The sequence below is a fragment of the Taeniopygia guttata genome, chromosome 6 (genome assembly GCF_048771995.1).
Source record: "Taeniopygia guttata chromosome 6, bTaeGut7.mat, whole genome shotgun sequence".
Classification (NCBI taxonomy): Eukaryota; Metazoa; Chordata; class Aves; order Passeriformes; family Estrildidae; genus Taeniopygia; species Taeniopygia guttata.
The window spans coordinates 8,140,807-8,157,239 of record NC_133031.1 but is presented as its reverse complement, the minus strand read 5'-3'; the positions used below and the strand labels follow the sequence as shown (position 1 = coordinate 8,157,239).

Sequence of the window (16,433 nt, the reverse complement as noted above, 5' to 3'; positions counted from 1 at the left end):
TATATGAGCTATACATGTTACTCAGAAATTCATTTTAAAACAGTCTGGGAAGTGAGGCTTGACACTGGGAGCAGAGGTGAAAAGAGATATTCGGATTATTGAGTGTGCCATTTCCCTCAATAGGTACTTCTTGATGGTGAGATCATTGAGTGCATATTAAATAATTCATAGCATCAGCATCCTGGTTTCAGCTGGAATAGAGTTAAATTCTTCCTGGTTGCTGGTACAGAGCTGTGTTTTGGACTCACTATGAGAACGCTGATGACGCAGGGGTGTTGTAGGTGTTGCTTGCTAGTGCTCACTCCAAACTGAGACATTTCAGTGCTCTGCCAGTGAGCAGGTACACCAGAAGCCGAGGGGGAGCAGAGCAGGACAGGTGACTCAAACTGGCCAAAGGGATATTCCATACCCTAAAAGGTCTTGCCCAGTATATAAATTGGGTGAGTCAACTGGGAGCTGCCAACTGCTGCTCAGGGTTGGGCTGGGCCTCAGTCAGTATGTATGCACCACTTATTTTTCTGGGGTTTTATTTCTCTCCCTTTCTTTTCTCTCCCTTTTAACTCCAATGATTTTAATATTTTATTTCAATTATTAAACAGTCCTTAGCCCACAGGTTTTACCGTTTTTCTGATTCTCTTCCCCTCTTATATACTGGGGGTACATAAGCAAGCAACTGCATGGTACTTAGCTTCTGGCTGGGGTTAAACCATGACAATCACAACTTGCATATGTGTAATACTGTATACTGGCTTTCGGGAACTGCATTACCTACAAAATTACGTCTATTTTTATTCACAAAGTATATGTTTGTCTTTGATGATGTCCTGAAAGGGACTCATTAAATTACTAATGTAACTATTAAAGCTATTAAATTACCAATTTTGAGGGATCAATTCAAAGCACATTGAGATAAGCATAAATCCAAAGTAAACCAAGTGTCTCTTCACTTCATTGACCCTCCTATGAGGCTCTGAATGCTAAAATGTCTCTCTCCTGACAAGATTAACCCCTTCATTGTATAATCTTCCTTGGCCAAAACAGTGGAAGTAGCTGCACCTAGGGCTCACAAAATGTTCTGCTTGATAGTACACAATGATGGGGGCAGGAGGGATGCTTGGTTTGTGTTTACTTTTAAAGCCCGGGGGGAGATAGCTCCCTAAGCTTCCTGACAAGATGTTTATTTTTATTCACATTGTCACTGTGTTTTCCCATGAACAAATATTTATACTTTGCAGGAAATGTTTCAGTAGCATGTTTCAGACAGGATAAGCAATGTTCACTTCCCTTCCTTTTATTATGAGAAAGCAATTTTGCTTACAGGAGGAAGTAAATAAATCAATTCCCTAGAGGTGCCTGGGAAGGGGTAATTCTTGCAGGGAACCCGTCTTGAAAATACTGGCAGCATGACATTAGGTCAGTATTAGCTGACCTGTGGAGGTTTCATTTGCAATTGCAAGAAATGAACACATCAGAGATTTATTGTTTCCTTTGCTCAGAGAAATAGACCATTCCTGTGAAATCCTGTCTTAATTAAAACATTCTCCCTTCTGACAAATTTTAGTAGCATCTTATGTCCCTATCTGCATTATTATAATGTACATTTAATACATATGGAAAGCTATAAATCAATCTTTTGTTAATATTTCTGAACATATAACAGACTGAGAAGGCCAGTTGATGAAAATGACCTAATTTCATTGACTACTCCAAACTGTGAAGAGGGTTTGACTCTATGATCTCCTGAAGTTCCTTACAACCTGAATTTTCCCACGATCCTAAATTAAGGACATGTATTTGGTTTTACTAATTTTCATACTTTCTGCAGGAAGTGTTAAGATCTGGCTGTGATGCTTGACAGAAGCAATAAAAATATACACCTGTAACTCAGACTGGCAAAAGCCCCACTTTTCCCTAGGCTGCCTAGAGCAGGAACTCAGAAGGCTGCCTGGATGCATGGAAAAGTACCTACATATTTGTGGTACAAGCTCTTCCTTCATCCCAGGATCTCATTCATTTCCTGCACCTGCAGTTAGTCTGTGTGTGAGTATTCACTCTTGAACACCAGACTTTGCAGCTTCCGTTTCTTTGATGCTTGGAAAAAAGCTTGACATTGGGTCAAAAGCTAGTCTGTGCAGAAGCTGCTCATTACCAACCCTGCAGCACCAACATTTGTTTTTATCTGCAGGAATATCAGAACAAAGCTGACTAATCCTGTAAATGAAACTATTAGTTTCATTTTAACTTTTCAGTTAAGACTTTTGGTACAAAGTTTGCCAAGACACAAATGTTATAACTCTAAAATACTTGACCAAAAGCTGCTGGTCAGAAGAGCAGTGGTGACAGGCAACACTAAGTGAAACAAGACAGTTTTCTTTTATTTCTCCCTGTTGATACTTACCTCACAGGAGAAAATGTTCACATCCATTTTTAGCAGCTTGATCAAAAGCAGAATTTCATTAAAAATACTTCATGTCTTTCTCTTAACATGGCACTCCTAAAGAGGAAAGAAGGGGAAAAAAAAAAGAGTAAACTTTACTATTTTCAACCTAAAATTACAACACATACAACAGCAACAACATATTTTAGGATGCATTTTATATTGTAAAGCAGGCCTGCTTGGTCAATAAAACAGTCTTCTAAAGTTTCAAACAGGTAAACTTTACTAGATTAAAGTGTATTTTTACTAAAACACGCTGCTCCAATGCAGTGAAGAAATCATGGGTAGCCAGTACCTAACACTGCTGTATCCCAGTTAACCAGCTCCTCTCTCTTAGGCAACAGACTGAGGAGGGATTTTTTGGCTATCTTCAAGGTGACAAGACTCTAAAATATGAGTTGACAGCCTGATGACACATGAACTGGGAATTCTATGTTGCTTCCCTCCTTTGGTAACAAATGAAATTAACTATAAATGTCCTTCATCGGGTTTGGTAAATGCCTACTTTACTGTGGCTTGGTTCCCATCCAGGAGCAATGTGGAGGTTTTCCAAGAACCGAAGGTGGGAAGAACTTTGATTTCACTTCAGATACTGCCCTAAAAGCAAAGCTCAGGGGCACAAGTAGGTTTCAGAAGTTCAGGATAGCTTGAATAGCAGCAGTGAAATGCAAAGTCTTCAAAGGAACAGAATAGTGTCCCACTGGGCATTTCTCCCTTCTTATCAGGATCATTTCAGAACTGAATTTAGGACTGAAGTTAGTTTCTCACATAAATTACAACCTTCTGTAAATATCCAGCACAACACAAGAGAGAGAGCAAACAGAAAATGAACACTTGATTCCACCTTTGTGGAACAGACAAGCCACAAGAATTGACACAAGAGCTAGAGGCATGATGTTTGTGTCCTCTAGGAGTCCTGCCCTCCCCTTTGCTACTTATCAATAAGCATTTTAGTGGCAAAGACATATCAGTCTTCCTGAACTGCCATGTTACATGCAGCTACTTCCGTGGAGAATCTTCTCACCATCTTTTCTACTTTATTCACGCTTACTTCCTCCAAGGCAGGCCCACACAGCTCCCTTTGTAAGCCCTACAAATGACAGCCTTAACCCCCAATTAAACAGCTCCTCAAATTATTAATTAGTGACATTAGCATACTCAGGGCACTAAAACTGTTTAAATAGATACCTTATGTGATAGTGTGCCATTCATAACTGTTTATGTGTTTCTTGAGTATTGATGGCAGATTAGAAGTTACTTGCAGTTTCTTTCTGAACATTTATTTTCAAAAAAACCAAACTAAAAAAAGGGCATCTGGTTTATCTAATCATAAACGCAGAGCTTTCTGTGTTTTTACTTTACTGAGATCTCATTTGCTTCTAACAGTCTTTCTCTACTTCACCCTCATTAAAATCTACAGACATGACAGCCAAGGATATATCAAGATCCTTCTTACTCTCAAACAGACATGTATAGCCCTTCCACTAGCTCATTCACAATTCTTGTTCATCAGTCATTAATCATTTACATTATTGTCCTAGTAAAGGCCATATTAAGACTTTTCTGTTTGCTGAGATATTTTTAAATTGTTATGTTGTAAAGTGAGACCAGTTGTTTGAAGAATGTAAGTAGATAGAAATGTAGCTAAACCTGATTTTCATCATTACTAAAGCATGAGCCTAAAAGTTTCATTTCACAGATAAAAGTTTATGGCTTTCATCCCCCTGCCCCTCAGTCTTCCACTTTCTGGTTTTGAAGACAGTTGAGTTCTTAATTAGCAATGTTCTACTCTATTACAACTCCAAAATACAAACAACTCTCATACCATGGTAGTGGAAGCAGAGCTCTCTCTGTGATGATCTGCACTCAGAAGAACAGAGCAGCTAAACCTTACATACACCTTCCTTATCAGAGTCTGGAGGAGCTCACAGCTGAGAAGAGCTGCCTTGCTGTGACCCTCACCCTGCATGCCTGCAGAGAAATCATCAGTTTTGGCCATGGCAGTGCACTTCCTTCTCTCTCCCATCTGCTCTGCAGCCAAGCAGGCAGTACCCGAACTAAAGCTCACCCACAGCAACAAGCACACCATGATACCGTGTGCAGGGCATGCAGCAAGGTCACCATGGGCTGAGGGAAACTAAAACCTGCTGGAACACAGAGCAATTCAGTGAGGGATGTAATTCTCCAAAGTGGGGATTGTTTTTTAAATAGGCAGGGAGGTGAGAAACAGGAACACCTGCTGCAGGTTGGCAAGTGAAACATTTGCAGTGCAAACCAGGCCCAGAAGGAACACAAAAGTGGCCAGGTGGAACACTGGGCTCCCTGGATGTCTCATAGTGGTCAACATTTGTGTGTAATCTGGTTTAGAAGCCTCTTCTGTGATGGACAAGACACTCCTCTTACATGCTGACCCTACAGAAAACTCAGCCCAGTTTTTCCCTCAAATCCCCTTCAGCTTCACCTTTGTGTTGTTCAGAAGCCTTAGCTGACCCATCCTTTGTCCCAGTCCTCTTTTATTTGGTTTGTTGGGGATTTTTATTATTATTATTACCAAACTAACAATATTGCAGAATTCTCTCCTCTCAAGTTTTTTTATGAGTTTCCTTTAACTAGCCCATCATCTCTGTGCGTTGGTTTCAGTTTCTGTAACACCATGTATTTACAGGACATCTGCCCCAAATCTCTTCAACAAACTTTGAGGGATTACATGGAAGAAAACTGCTTTTAAACCTTATGTTTCTGACTTACTTAATATGGTCTCACTTCAAACTTTTGCCTTTAAAAGCTCAAATACTGGGAGAAATTTAAGTAAAAAAAACAGCAGAACCTTAGTTCACTGCTGTAATCTTTACTATGACACACCTCACTTGCTCTAATTACATGGTTGAAAAGACAGTAAAAATGTTACTTCCCATTGATACCTACATCAACATTTCCTCTCAACATACATTCAAACATTTAATGTTGCTGGATCCACAGCAAATGACAAGTGTTGTGCCCTTTCTATTTCAGTTTTGGCAAGTGTGTTTTTTTCAGGGATCTCTCAGAGAAAAAGGAACTTTTTCCTGTATTGATTACACAGACAACAGCATGATGAGGTGTGATATAAATATTTCCATTTAACTAAGTACAAATTACAACATTTGGTGTTGTTGACAATCAGGTTCTAAAAGAAGATGGGATATTATGATTGCCACTAGCCCTATCTTAGGAGCACCCACAACAACTCAGTTAAACAGCTGCTAAACGAAAGTGCAAGTAACTCTAAAGCTCTGCTTTCCTATGCTCCCCAAATAGGGAAAAGGTTTTCCCCTTTCTCATCCCTTTTTTTCCAAGAGCTGCAGAAGAGTTGGGCTAGGTATGGCCTACTCCTCAGAGCTTCTCCTCAGAGGTTCTCAACAACTGTAAAGAAGAGAAAGAGCTCTTGAACGTCATTCTCCTGCTAGTTTTTTTAGTGAGGCATGTCCTTCTTTATTACCAGCTCCTCTTGTATGCAATTCTCTACATGCATTTGCACTCTGTACCAATTACTAATTTCTTTCTTGTAATGCAGAGAACCATTAATAATTTAAGATTAAAAAGGAACCTAAGGGCAGGAATATTCCATTTTTGCTCACGAGATAGATGGTATGCTGCTAGTATGTCAACTCAAGTTATCTTTGTGCATGCTACGTTAATTCAGCAAATTGCTTTTCAAACAAAGTGCATGCAGAAAGTGCCTGGAGATTCTACATGAGAAGAAAGTTTCATTTCTATAGCAAATGTGCCAAACCCATACCCAGAAAGTGAAGTACGAACAGATTTCAGTTTTGTCCATTTAGTTTTCACAAACAGGGGTTAGCCAAGATGAATTTTGAAAGAAGCCCTCTGCAAGAGCGCATGAAAGTCATGCCAGGTGTAGTGATAAACAGCCCAGCGCTCTGCCTGCACCGACAGCAGAGAAACAACGAACGCGCCTAACGGTGTGGCAGGGCTCAGGAGCGATGCAGCAGGACCGCCTGACACGCCAGTGAGCCGTCAGCATTTCTGACCTTACCGCGGAAGGGAGCGGGACATCAGGGCAGGGCGGGCAGGTGCAGAGACTGTCCTGGGGCAGGAGCCGGGGGCTCGGAACGGGGAGCGCCCCCGGCCCGCCGGTCCCAGCCCCGCGGTGCCGCGGCCGCCCGCCGCTCCTTCCCCCGCCGCAGCTTCCCCCGGCGTCCGGCCCCGCGGGGTCACCCACAGCCACCGGCGGCGGCGTCTGCCCGTCCCGCGCCCGCCGCCGCGGCCGCAGCTCTCACCTGAGGGCGGAGCGGGACCGGCTGGGGACAGGACAGAAGTGGCGCTCAGCGGGGTTGCGGTGTCTCGGGTGCGGTGCCGTTCCGCTCTGCCGTGCCGCTCTGTGCCGTGCGTGCTGTCCCGTTCTGTGCCGTGCCGTGCTGTCCCGTGCTGTCCCGTGCTGTCCCGTTCCGTGCCGTGCCGTGCCGTTCTCTTCTGCGCTGTTGTGCGCCGTGCCCAGCGCGGAGCGGGCGCGCGCGCCCCAGCCAACCAGCGCCGTCACGTGAGCGCGCCCCGGCACGCGGCGCCGCTGCCGCGGCCGTTAGAGCAGCGCGCGCGCGGCGGCGGCGGGAAGCGCGCGCGCTGCTCCGCTCTGAGGGGCCCGGGGGTCGCCGCTCCCCTCACGGGGCTCCGGGGCTGCCGGCGGCGGCGCGCTCGCCCTTCCTGCCCTCGGGAGAGATCGTTTCCAGGAATTGAGGGGCTGCGGAGGCAGGAAATCCTGCGGGGCCCCGTGCGGGGAGCGGCCGCAATGGCATCACCTCCGTGCGCGGGAGGGTGGGGTCCCCAGCCGCCTCCTCCCTGCTCCGTGAGAGCGTCCGCGCGATGGAATGTGGATCGAGGTGTGTGTGCCTCCCTGAACTGTGAATGCTCCGGTGTCTAACATTGCTGACGAGTCTGATGAGTACATCCTACCGCGCTGCTCGCCTCAGTTTCCCCACACAGAACTTTCATGATGAATTGTAGCTAAAAAAAAAAACAAAAACCAAAACCGTTAAGCCTGTTTTCCGGTCAGGACGCTTTCCACTTACACTGCCCTCAGGGTGTCTGACCTCTCTATCAATAATACGCTAAGAGAAGTCTTTAAAGAGAACAATAGCAGGTCTCCGTAAGTAATCCAGCTCCGTCAGGCATTTAAAACGTTTGGCTGTAGAACGTATTGCTGAAATGCTTAGGTAAATTTAATGAACGGCCCAGTAGTCTGGTGTTAAAGGAATTTTCTGCTTATTCCAAGTCTTGGACTGAGTTTTCCACGCTGTGTCATCCTGTGCTGTTGAGGGGGATTTGGGAGGACTGTGGGGGCCGGGCACTCAGCCCTGGTGCCGGTGCTTCACGTCGGTGATGTTTAATGGTGATCCCGGGGGTTCTGCCACCACAGCCCTTCCGAAAGGCGAAGGGCTGAGATAAAGGGCCTAAGGACAGCAGGAGCTGGCAGTATTGCAGGTAGAGAGGCAGGCTGGCCTTGCAGCCAAACTAGCTCAATGGCAGAGATCCGGCATTTTGTGCAGAACCAATGAACCTAGCTCCCATATAACGAAAACCATAAGAAAAGCAGGGTTCATTGAATCTTCTTTCTCCTTTTGGTAATTTTCATTTCATCTGCTTCCGTGTGGATTCATGAAGGCTTGAAATGTACCTGCTGTATACTGTATGAGTAGTGAAATATACATGTATGCTGTATCAGGATGCTGAACTGTGCAGCAGGGGGAATTAGCCTGTGCAGAGCTCTGTGATGCCATGGACAGACTGCCTTCAGCACATAAATCAGTTTTGGACTATTATCAAACACTAACATACCCTGTTTGACATTTGTAAAAGAAATGTGGGACAATGACCACAGAATTTCAGGAGCTGAGCCTATAAAATAAATGGCACTGGTATTGTCAAGCCCTCATTAAATGTACAGAAACTGGTAGCAACTTGGCTAAATGTAAAATTTAGAGTAAGTGACTGAAAGATAGTGACCTTTGTTGCATATGTGGTACTAAGGACAAAGAAAGATTGCTAGGCCATAGTTACTCCCAAGAATTGGAAGGATTCTTTTATTTGGGAAGAACTTTACAGAGTTCTGGTAACTCAGAGCCCCAACGAGGAAGCCTCCACCATGCTTCCACAGTATTTGCGTGCAGAATCGTATAGTTGTGCAATTTCACTCTGTACAAACAAACTGTCTAAATTCCTGTAATTTGTGCTGGAAACACACTATCATTTGCAAGGCAATTGGAGCAGACAGCTGAGCTCACAAGGGTTATCATCTGCATCTGTTCAGAGGACAGCCTCCAACCTTGTATTGGCTAATATTTTTAGCTTTGCTAAGTAAACCCACATGAGATAAAAGTCCACCCACACAACAGGTTATATAGTTTGCTTTAAATCAGCTGTGTTTTGTGAACACTGAAGGGCTTGATTCTGTTTCATGTATTTCCTTCAGTAGTTCAAAATTAATTTAGGTTGTTTGAAAGGTCCTTGACTGACAATTTTAGAAATTGAATTCTTGCGTTTAATCCCAGACTGAGTCTGACACAAGGCAGCCACTCAGTTGTATTAGAGAGGAAACTTTGCTAGTCTGAGGGTGGTCTTATTAATTACTTTCACATGGTGATAAAGGCAGGATTTCCCGGTTTTTCACTGATCTATAGTTACTGGGTCTATTATACATACATAATTTTAATATAATGTATTTTCATTACATTAAAATTATGCCTTGGATACTAAGGTTGTATGTTTAATTTGGAACAAAATAAAAGCAAGTATTTAGTAAAACATCTGCCCTTTAACGTATGATAATTCCATTTCAGCCTTAAATTAATTAGGCAGTAGTATGGAAAGCTAATGATCTTCACAGAACACTTGCTCTCTTTCCACCAACTTTCATTTATAGTCCTTATTGATTTTTGAAAAATTAATTTATGCTACTAATATTGTGCTTGTTTTTGTGTAAAATTACAGGTGTTGAATCTATAAGCAGAGATGGAGTGCCATTATCCTTCAAAGTGCACATGGAATAGATAAGAGAAGCTATGTAAGTTCTAGCTTCCAGAAATGGAAAACAATTTATGAAATTTGCTGTTAAGAATAATTGTTGGCTGAAAACTGTGTAACTTTTATGATAATATCTCTTGAATCCAGACATAAGACCATCTGATACCAGTCAGGATGTCAAGACTGTGACTTTTCCTCATTCACAGAAGATACTGAGGTGACAAAAATGTTTATGATTGTGAGTCTTTTCATTGCTGCACCGTTATCAAGCTGCAGTTACATTAGTCTGACTAGAGTAGCTCCAGGTGACTCATGGCTTTCATTATATGTCTGAGCTTTTAAAGGGTAAAAGATTTGGGAGAGATAAATTTTTTCTGCAGAAAAATGAAACAAAATCTGTTTTGTAATAGTAAGTACATTTGTAATCTTCAGCACTCACTACATGTTATAGGATGGAGGTAGATTTTGAGCTTTCTGGAAGTTCTCTCAGCTGTTTTCAACCAGTGCCTTGAAGCAATAGGAGTCACTGACAGCAAATCAAGCATAGATCTTTGTGCTGTGGTGGAGCAGGGAGTGTTCCTGTGTTCAGTTCTGCCAAGTGAACTGTGGTGACCCAGGAGGCATTGAGCAAGTCCCGGGCTTTCCAGACAGGGTTGTAAGCCAATGGCTCATTATGCTACAATTTATTGATATGTTTTTAATGTTTTATCCTCTAATGTCTTAGGGTTATGACTTTAGTTACTGTATCCCTTTACTGACACATTGGTCTGGAACTGGCTTCAGACAGTGGCATTCTCTTGCTGAGGATCCTCTGGCTCTGCCCACAGTCCCCAGGAGGCTGTGTCCAGCTCTGGCTTCCATTCTCATTCCCTGTCATTTGGTGTTAGGGCAGGTGGAGCTCCTGTTCTCCACATCTGTGTGTGGCAAAGATTGGACTGGCTTTTAAGTCTGCTTCTTTGTCCTAAGAGACACCAGAATCACTATCAGGAGCCTTCCTGGGGGTTTTCAGAGCCTTTCTTAGAAGGCCTTATTACGGCTTTAGTACAATAAATCAGAAGAGTGAGAGGTTTTAGTTCTTCCCTATGAGGATTTGGCAAGTCCAAATCTAAAACATTATAAATAGTTCAGTGAGAGTTGTGAGCAGAACAAGAGTCAAATAAAACATCAGGAGGTACACTAGAACCTTCTGGTAGAGGCTTATCTTATCCTTATAGAGTGTTATAAAAATAAGCTTATAAACACTAAAGTAATTGCCACCATGAATCACATTGTGTTCATACTAGACAAACCTACGTAAGACTGGCAAAGGTTTATCTGGGTAAAGATGCTGACTTGGAAACTGTGAGAGCAAAAAGATTTCATTGGCAGACTATTGTAATAGTGAAGTATTTTATCCTGAGGGGAAATAGGTTGTGGAAATGTCAAATCTGTATTATACAAAAGCAATTCAGAGGGAATCCATTCCTGATCTTGGAAAACCTACCTGAATCTCCCATTGCTTTGGGCTCATAAATATCAGGAGTGAAGTGACAGCAGAGCTCCTGAGTTCTAGTGCTTCAAACAAATAAACATTTATTAACTCTGGTTTGATGGACAGTTCCTGTTTATCCAGCATTGCTCACAATCATGTCTTAATACAGTTTGTTCTTTTTAAATAAAAAGGCTTATAACTAGCTTGGACAAGCCTTTGAAGAATACACTCCAAAGAACACTGGAAAGAACAGCAATGTCATGGAAGGAGGATAAAGACAAGCCTTTCCACTCATTTATTTTCACAGTTTTATTAAATATGGTGAATATGTTTAGCCACACTGAACTAGTCTTTGGTAAAGCAAAAAATTCATCAAGAAAAGCCTGCATGACTTAATAATTACACAAAATTGATCCAGGAAAAAGAGATCATGAACTAATGTAGAGTGTTATACTGTCTGAAGCTTATTCATCCTTAAGTTCAAATGTAAAACTGAGGCAGTACAAGAACAGACCAAAATATTTCTATCCTATCGCACCTCCTCTCCTCTCCCTCTCCTTCTCCTCTCCCATCCTTTTTCTATACTTGTGACTACAGAGCTCATGGATGAATTTGCTGTGGGGAAGGAGAAATGGCTAGGTCCCTCCATTTGTGTGTGCTCCTGCAAGGTAAGGGTTTGTGGCTATATAGTTCCCTTGTCTAGCCTGATTTGCAGAATTTAATCCCCACTTGAAACCCAGATGGATTGCAACACTGCGTAGTGTGTGTAGTTGTTTGCTCTGCCAATACAGAGGATTTGCACCAATGTTGCTGCTTTCCTAACAAATCCTCTGTAGAACGAGCCAAGATCTGTGATACCACGTAGGCTTAGTTCTCAACACCCTTTCACCATAACCTTTCACCATGCAGCAAATGTGAAATGCTACCAAACTAGAGCAGCACAGTTTTACCCTGCTTGGAAAGCATTTGTGATCAGCTGTAACTCGAGGAGAGAAGGCCCATTGTGAATTAAACAGTTTTGCTGAAAATGTGTATTGGATTTAATCCAATTACTTGTTTGCTGGCACAAATTCTTTTGGTGACCATGAGTTTCCAAGAAAAAAGATAAAATTGTATCTCCCTTCCTGGATTTAACCCTATTCAAATGTCAAATTGTTTTGTGTGTTTCCACTCCTGATCTTGAAGTCTGGACCAGAGTAGAAGATAGAATGAGCACATCACCTCCAAATTCTTATCATCGAGGCCCAAATTCTTGTGCAGTGTGTGTGGGAATCTCTCACAAGCATCACACTCAAAAAGCATATCATTTTGTGGTGATTTATGCATCAGTTCAAATGCTGGTTGCTATAGAATAATTCCTTGTTTCTATCCTCACAAATACCACTTACAGTGCCATGGGACTTTGGCCAAAACTAGCCAGTCTGTATAACTACAGGAAAAACAGTGCCTTCTGATAGCTCAGATTATGATATGCCTGCAAAAATGGATGCACACATATATCTGAAATGTGGACATTGGCAATTTTGATAGTTCTCAAGATGGTCCAATATGTTATAGTAATATGTTTTGTTGTTGAGTGTTTGAACCTCATGTGAACATGTTTTTCTAGACCTGGTAATAGGCTGCTATCCATAAAAGGATATTTAACTGTAAGTAGTATTTTTCATGCTGTTTAATCGACTTACTCTCTGTTTTAATTTCTTTGTTTTATCTCCCATTTATCAGCTAAAACAAAATGTAGGTGCTTATATAAAACTTTTCAACAAAAGTTTTTGCTTCTAAAAAGGCCCAAAGGCAAACCTCAGGTTTATATGCTACCCTCTGCTGTGGGCTGTAAGTGCCATGGTTCCTCAGAAGCCAAAACCAACACAGCGCAAAGCCACAGAGGACCTGAGTGTCAAGTAGAACTTCTCCTTTGTTTCATGTGCACTTGGAATCCTTATTTTGCTGTTAGCTTATGAGACCCTAAGAGGAATTAAGAATTATCACCTTGCAGTGTATCACTAGTGGAGACCAGAGTTGTTTCACTGTAAATAAGAGAGGTCTGCTAAAATGGCAGTCAGTAAATAATCCTTGTGTCTGGATTCAGATTCTGACTTCTTTGTTTCAGCAAGATGTTGGATCTGATGGTCTGGATATTAATTGTTTGTTAAACTGGAGGGTTAAAGAGGATCAAGAAAGAGAATTATGATTTTTGTATTGCCTCTACATTTAAAGATTGTGGTATACTGCATGAGGAAACTTGCTCTGCATTTTCCAACAGAGAGACATTGCAAATACGCCAGATGCATTTAAATGAACTTATTAAAAAGTTTGAAAATTTTGAAAATATGAGGAAAAAATAAAGGGAATACTTTTTCTGAACATTGCTTTCTAATATTCAGACTTAGATTTTAATTGAAATAGTTAATTAAATTATGCCAAACTAGTATTTAATTTGCAGAGCTTCACTTGGGCTTAAGATCTATGTGTCTTGATAATCATAGAAAAGTTGTCTTCTGGATACATAACTAGATCCAGTATCTCAAAAAAAAAAAAAAGTGAAGACAATTTTAGTACATACAGAAAATTTTGGCAATGTCCTATTGTTTTGTTACCAATTGCTTACTATTCTCAGACTAAGTGCATATGACACTAAACTCAAGAAAATTTTTCATTGTCTCTAACAAGATAAATCACTGTCAGCAATCCATCACTGTTTCTAGATACTGACTGCTCTTTTGCTAGAACTTTGAGAAAACACTAGGGTGTCTGAAGAATCATAGCTTGAAATATTTCAGGAAAATCCAAATGTCTTGAAACCTGAGAAAGGAGCCAACCAGTTGGTATAGTCAACATTGTTACTTGTTACTTGAATTACTTGCTCTAAAGCAGGTGCTTTCAACATTTTATGAAGAGCTGATAAACATCTTTAAAGTATTTGATAATTTAAGCCTTTACTGGATAATACTTCTTTGCCCATGACATGTTTAGAACATATGTAAATCATTCAAAGAACTTTTAATTATTGTATTTGAATTTCTATATAGTTCATAAACTATGAACTATTTTGTTTTCCGTTTAGAGAATTCTATAAATTTAGTGATAAATGCCTAAGAATTTTTTGCCCCTTCAGTTAGTCTATTATGAAGAGTGTGAGTTTTGAAAACTTCTTGACAACTTCCATAAAGAGTTTTTGGCTTTATTTTCGTGTTCTGAAGATGCAGAACACTGTCTGTGATGCGACTCACTCTTTGTAGCCTGGCATTTGTCAGTGTTTAGGGTTCGTGGCAGCAGCTCTCTGGCCACAGAGAGCAGGCACAGACTTTCCCAAGGAAGGCTGTGGGAAGATCAGAGAAAGGAATGAGAAACAATTCTTATCTCCACTTGTTGTATCTGCTGTTGTGCACATGTGGAATGTGTCATAGTGATTTGTTTACCAAAGGGTGATTTCTTAATTGGACACTGGATGGTGTTTGGATTGGTTGACCAATTAGGTCAAAGCTGTATCAGACTGCCTGTAAGGGCTACTGAATTTCTTAATAAGTATAGTACAATATAGTATAGAATGATATAACAAAGCAATTGATCAGCCTTCTGTAATCATGCAGTCAGTGCTAATTATTACCCAACTAGGGGCCTCTGGTGACAAGGGTTAACCCAATCCATTGGCATAAAAACCATAAATGGATGTTTGTGCCTCTCAACACAAGTGTGCATCATTTTATGCAGGTGGGAATGTACGCTAACCAATCCACAGAAGATTCAGAGGAAAAGAAAGAATTAAATCTGGGCAGAAATGCTGAAACAGCAAAATAATAATATAATCATAGAATAGTTTGTGTTAGAAGTGACCTTTAAATTTGCAACCCACCTGCAGTGAGTAGGGACATCTTCAAATAGATTAGGATATTCAGAGCTCTGTACAGCCGGACCATGAATGTTTTCAGAGATGAGGCATCCATCACCTGTGGCAGCATTTGACCACCCTCATTGTAAAAAATATCTTCCTTGTATCTAGTCCAAATCTTCCCTCTTTTCTTTTAAAAACATTACCCCTTGTCCCATTGTACAAACCCTACTATGTTTCTCCCTATTTTTCTTATAAGTCCCATTTAAGCTTCCAAAAGCTGCAATAGGGTCTCCCCAAAACCATTTCTCCTCCAGACCAAACAGCAACTGCCTCAGCTTTTCCTGGGCAGTTGTGGAGGAGGTGTTAGGAGAGGTGTTGCATCCTTCTTATTATTTTTGTGGATCTCTTCTGGACCCACTCTAGCATGTCCACATCTTTCCTGTGCTGAGAAACCTAAAAGAAGCATCCTACCAGTTTAGATGGCAGCACCCAGAGTTACTAGGAGAAACTGTTACAAATTATCTGCATAGATGTCAGTTATCCTAAATTCCTAAATAAACTGAGTCACAGAGCCAAAGGGCTTTTAAGGCTGCCAGTGAATCTTTAACACACAGATTCCAGGCTTCATGGACCAGGCATCTCTGGTGCTACAATCACCAGCAGCATCTACAGGGCATCAAGATTCAATTTTATGGAAAGGGATTTGAGCTTGCAGTGATATGCACTTTCCCAGCTTAGTACAGACAAGCAGTGCTTCTGCAGGGTCTCATTTTGAGACTCCTCACCTCATCTCATCAGCAGGTCAGAGAGCTGTTACTGGTAGCAAACCAGTTGCAAGGTCCTGGCCTGACAAGTAAGGCAGGAAGAGGAAATCAGTGTCAATACTTCAGACTATAGAAATTTCCTTTCTTTGTAACCCTGAATCTATTTTGGCTTTCAAAAGATAATATGGTAATCTCTCCTGTCATCTGTTTATCACAGCACTTGTACCGTTACATATTGTGGTTCCCAATAACAGAAAATAAAGTGTAAAAACTTGACATAATCTATAGTTAAAAGCCAGGTTACTTTTAAATTTTGGATTTGTTTTGTGGAAAATAGATGACTTGGTCTTTTCTTAGTCCAAAGTTGATCTGTGAGGCAAAAAAAAAAAAAAAAAACAAAACAAAAAAAAAAAAAAACCCAAAAAAAACCCCAAAACAAACCAACCAACCAAAAAAAAGGTAGCCTTAGTGACATGACTGACTTTCTGACTTTCTGAATTACCTGGCAAGGGCATTTGTATTTCGGTATTAGTCTGGGCCATTAGAGAAGTGAATAGCCATTGTGATTGGTGACTGCAAAATTTTATTCACAGAGCACATGCATTCATCTGAAAATATTTTAGTTCTTAGGCTGTATTTCTGAGCTTTTAAGCACTCTCAGTATTTTTTCCTAGATATTTGATCCTGACAGAAAATAAAAGCAAAGACTCTGCTGCCTGGATAGTGAGAATAAAAGGGATTCATATCTACTTTTTGGTGGCAGAATAAAGCAATGAAAGTGAAAAATCCTATGGTACAAATTGGTGTAAATCTGATAAAATCTCGACCATGGGAATCTTTTGTCTGGAATGACTCTCCTTGATAAACTCAATGTCTTCAGTAATTGCTATATCCAGCACCTGGAGACGAGAA

The 16,433-nt window shown here is 41.2% G+C and overlaps 1 protein-coding gene across 1 annotated transcript in view; it reads right to left on the bottom strand.

Annotated features, from left to right (window-relative positions):
* RHOBTB1 (Rho related BTB domain containing 1) overlaps nt 1-7,339 on the bottom strand; it is a 49,294-nt gene extending 41,955 nt beyond the window's left edge. The window contains exons 1-2 of the mRNA XM_030275766.4: nt 6,718-7,339; nt 2,399-2,494 (exon numbers count right to left, since the gene is read on the bottom strand). The gene's annotated coding sequence lies outside the window, so the exon portion shown is untranslated. The remainder of the gene's footprint in view (nt 1-2,398; nt 2,495-6,717) is intronic.
* Between the last annotated feature and the right edge of the window lie 9,094 nt (nt 7,340-16,433).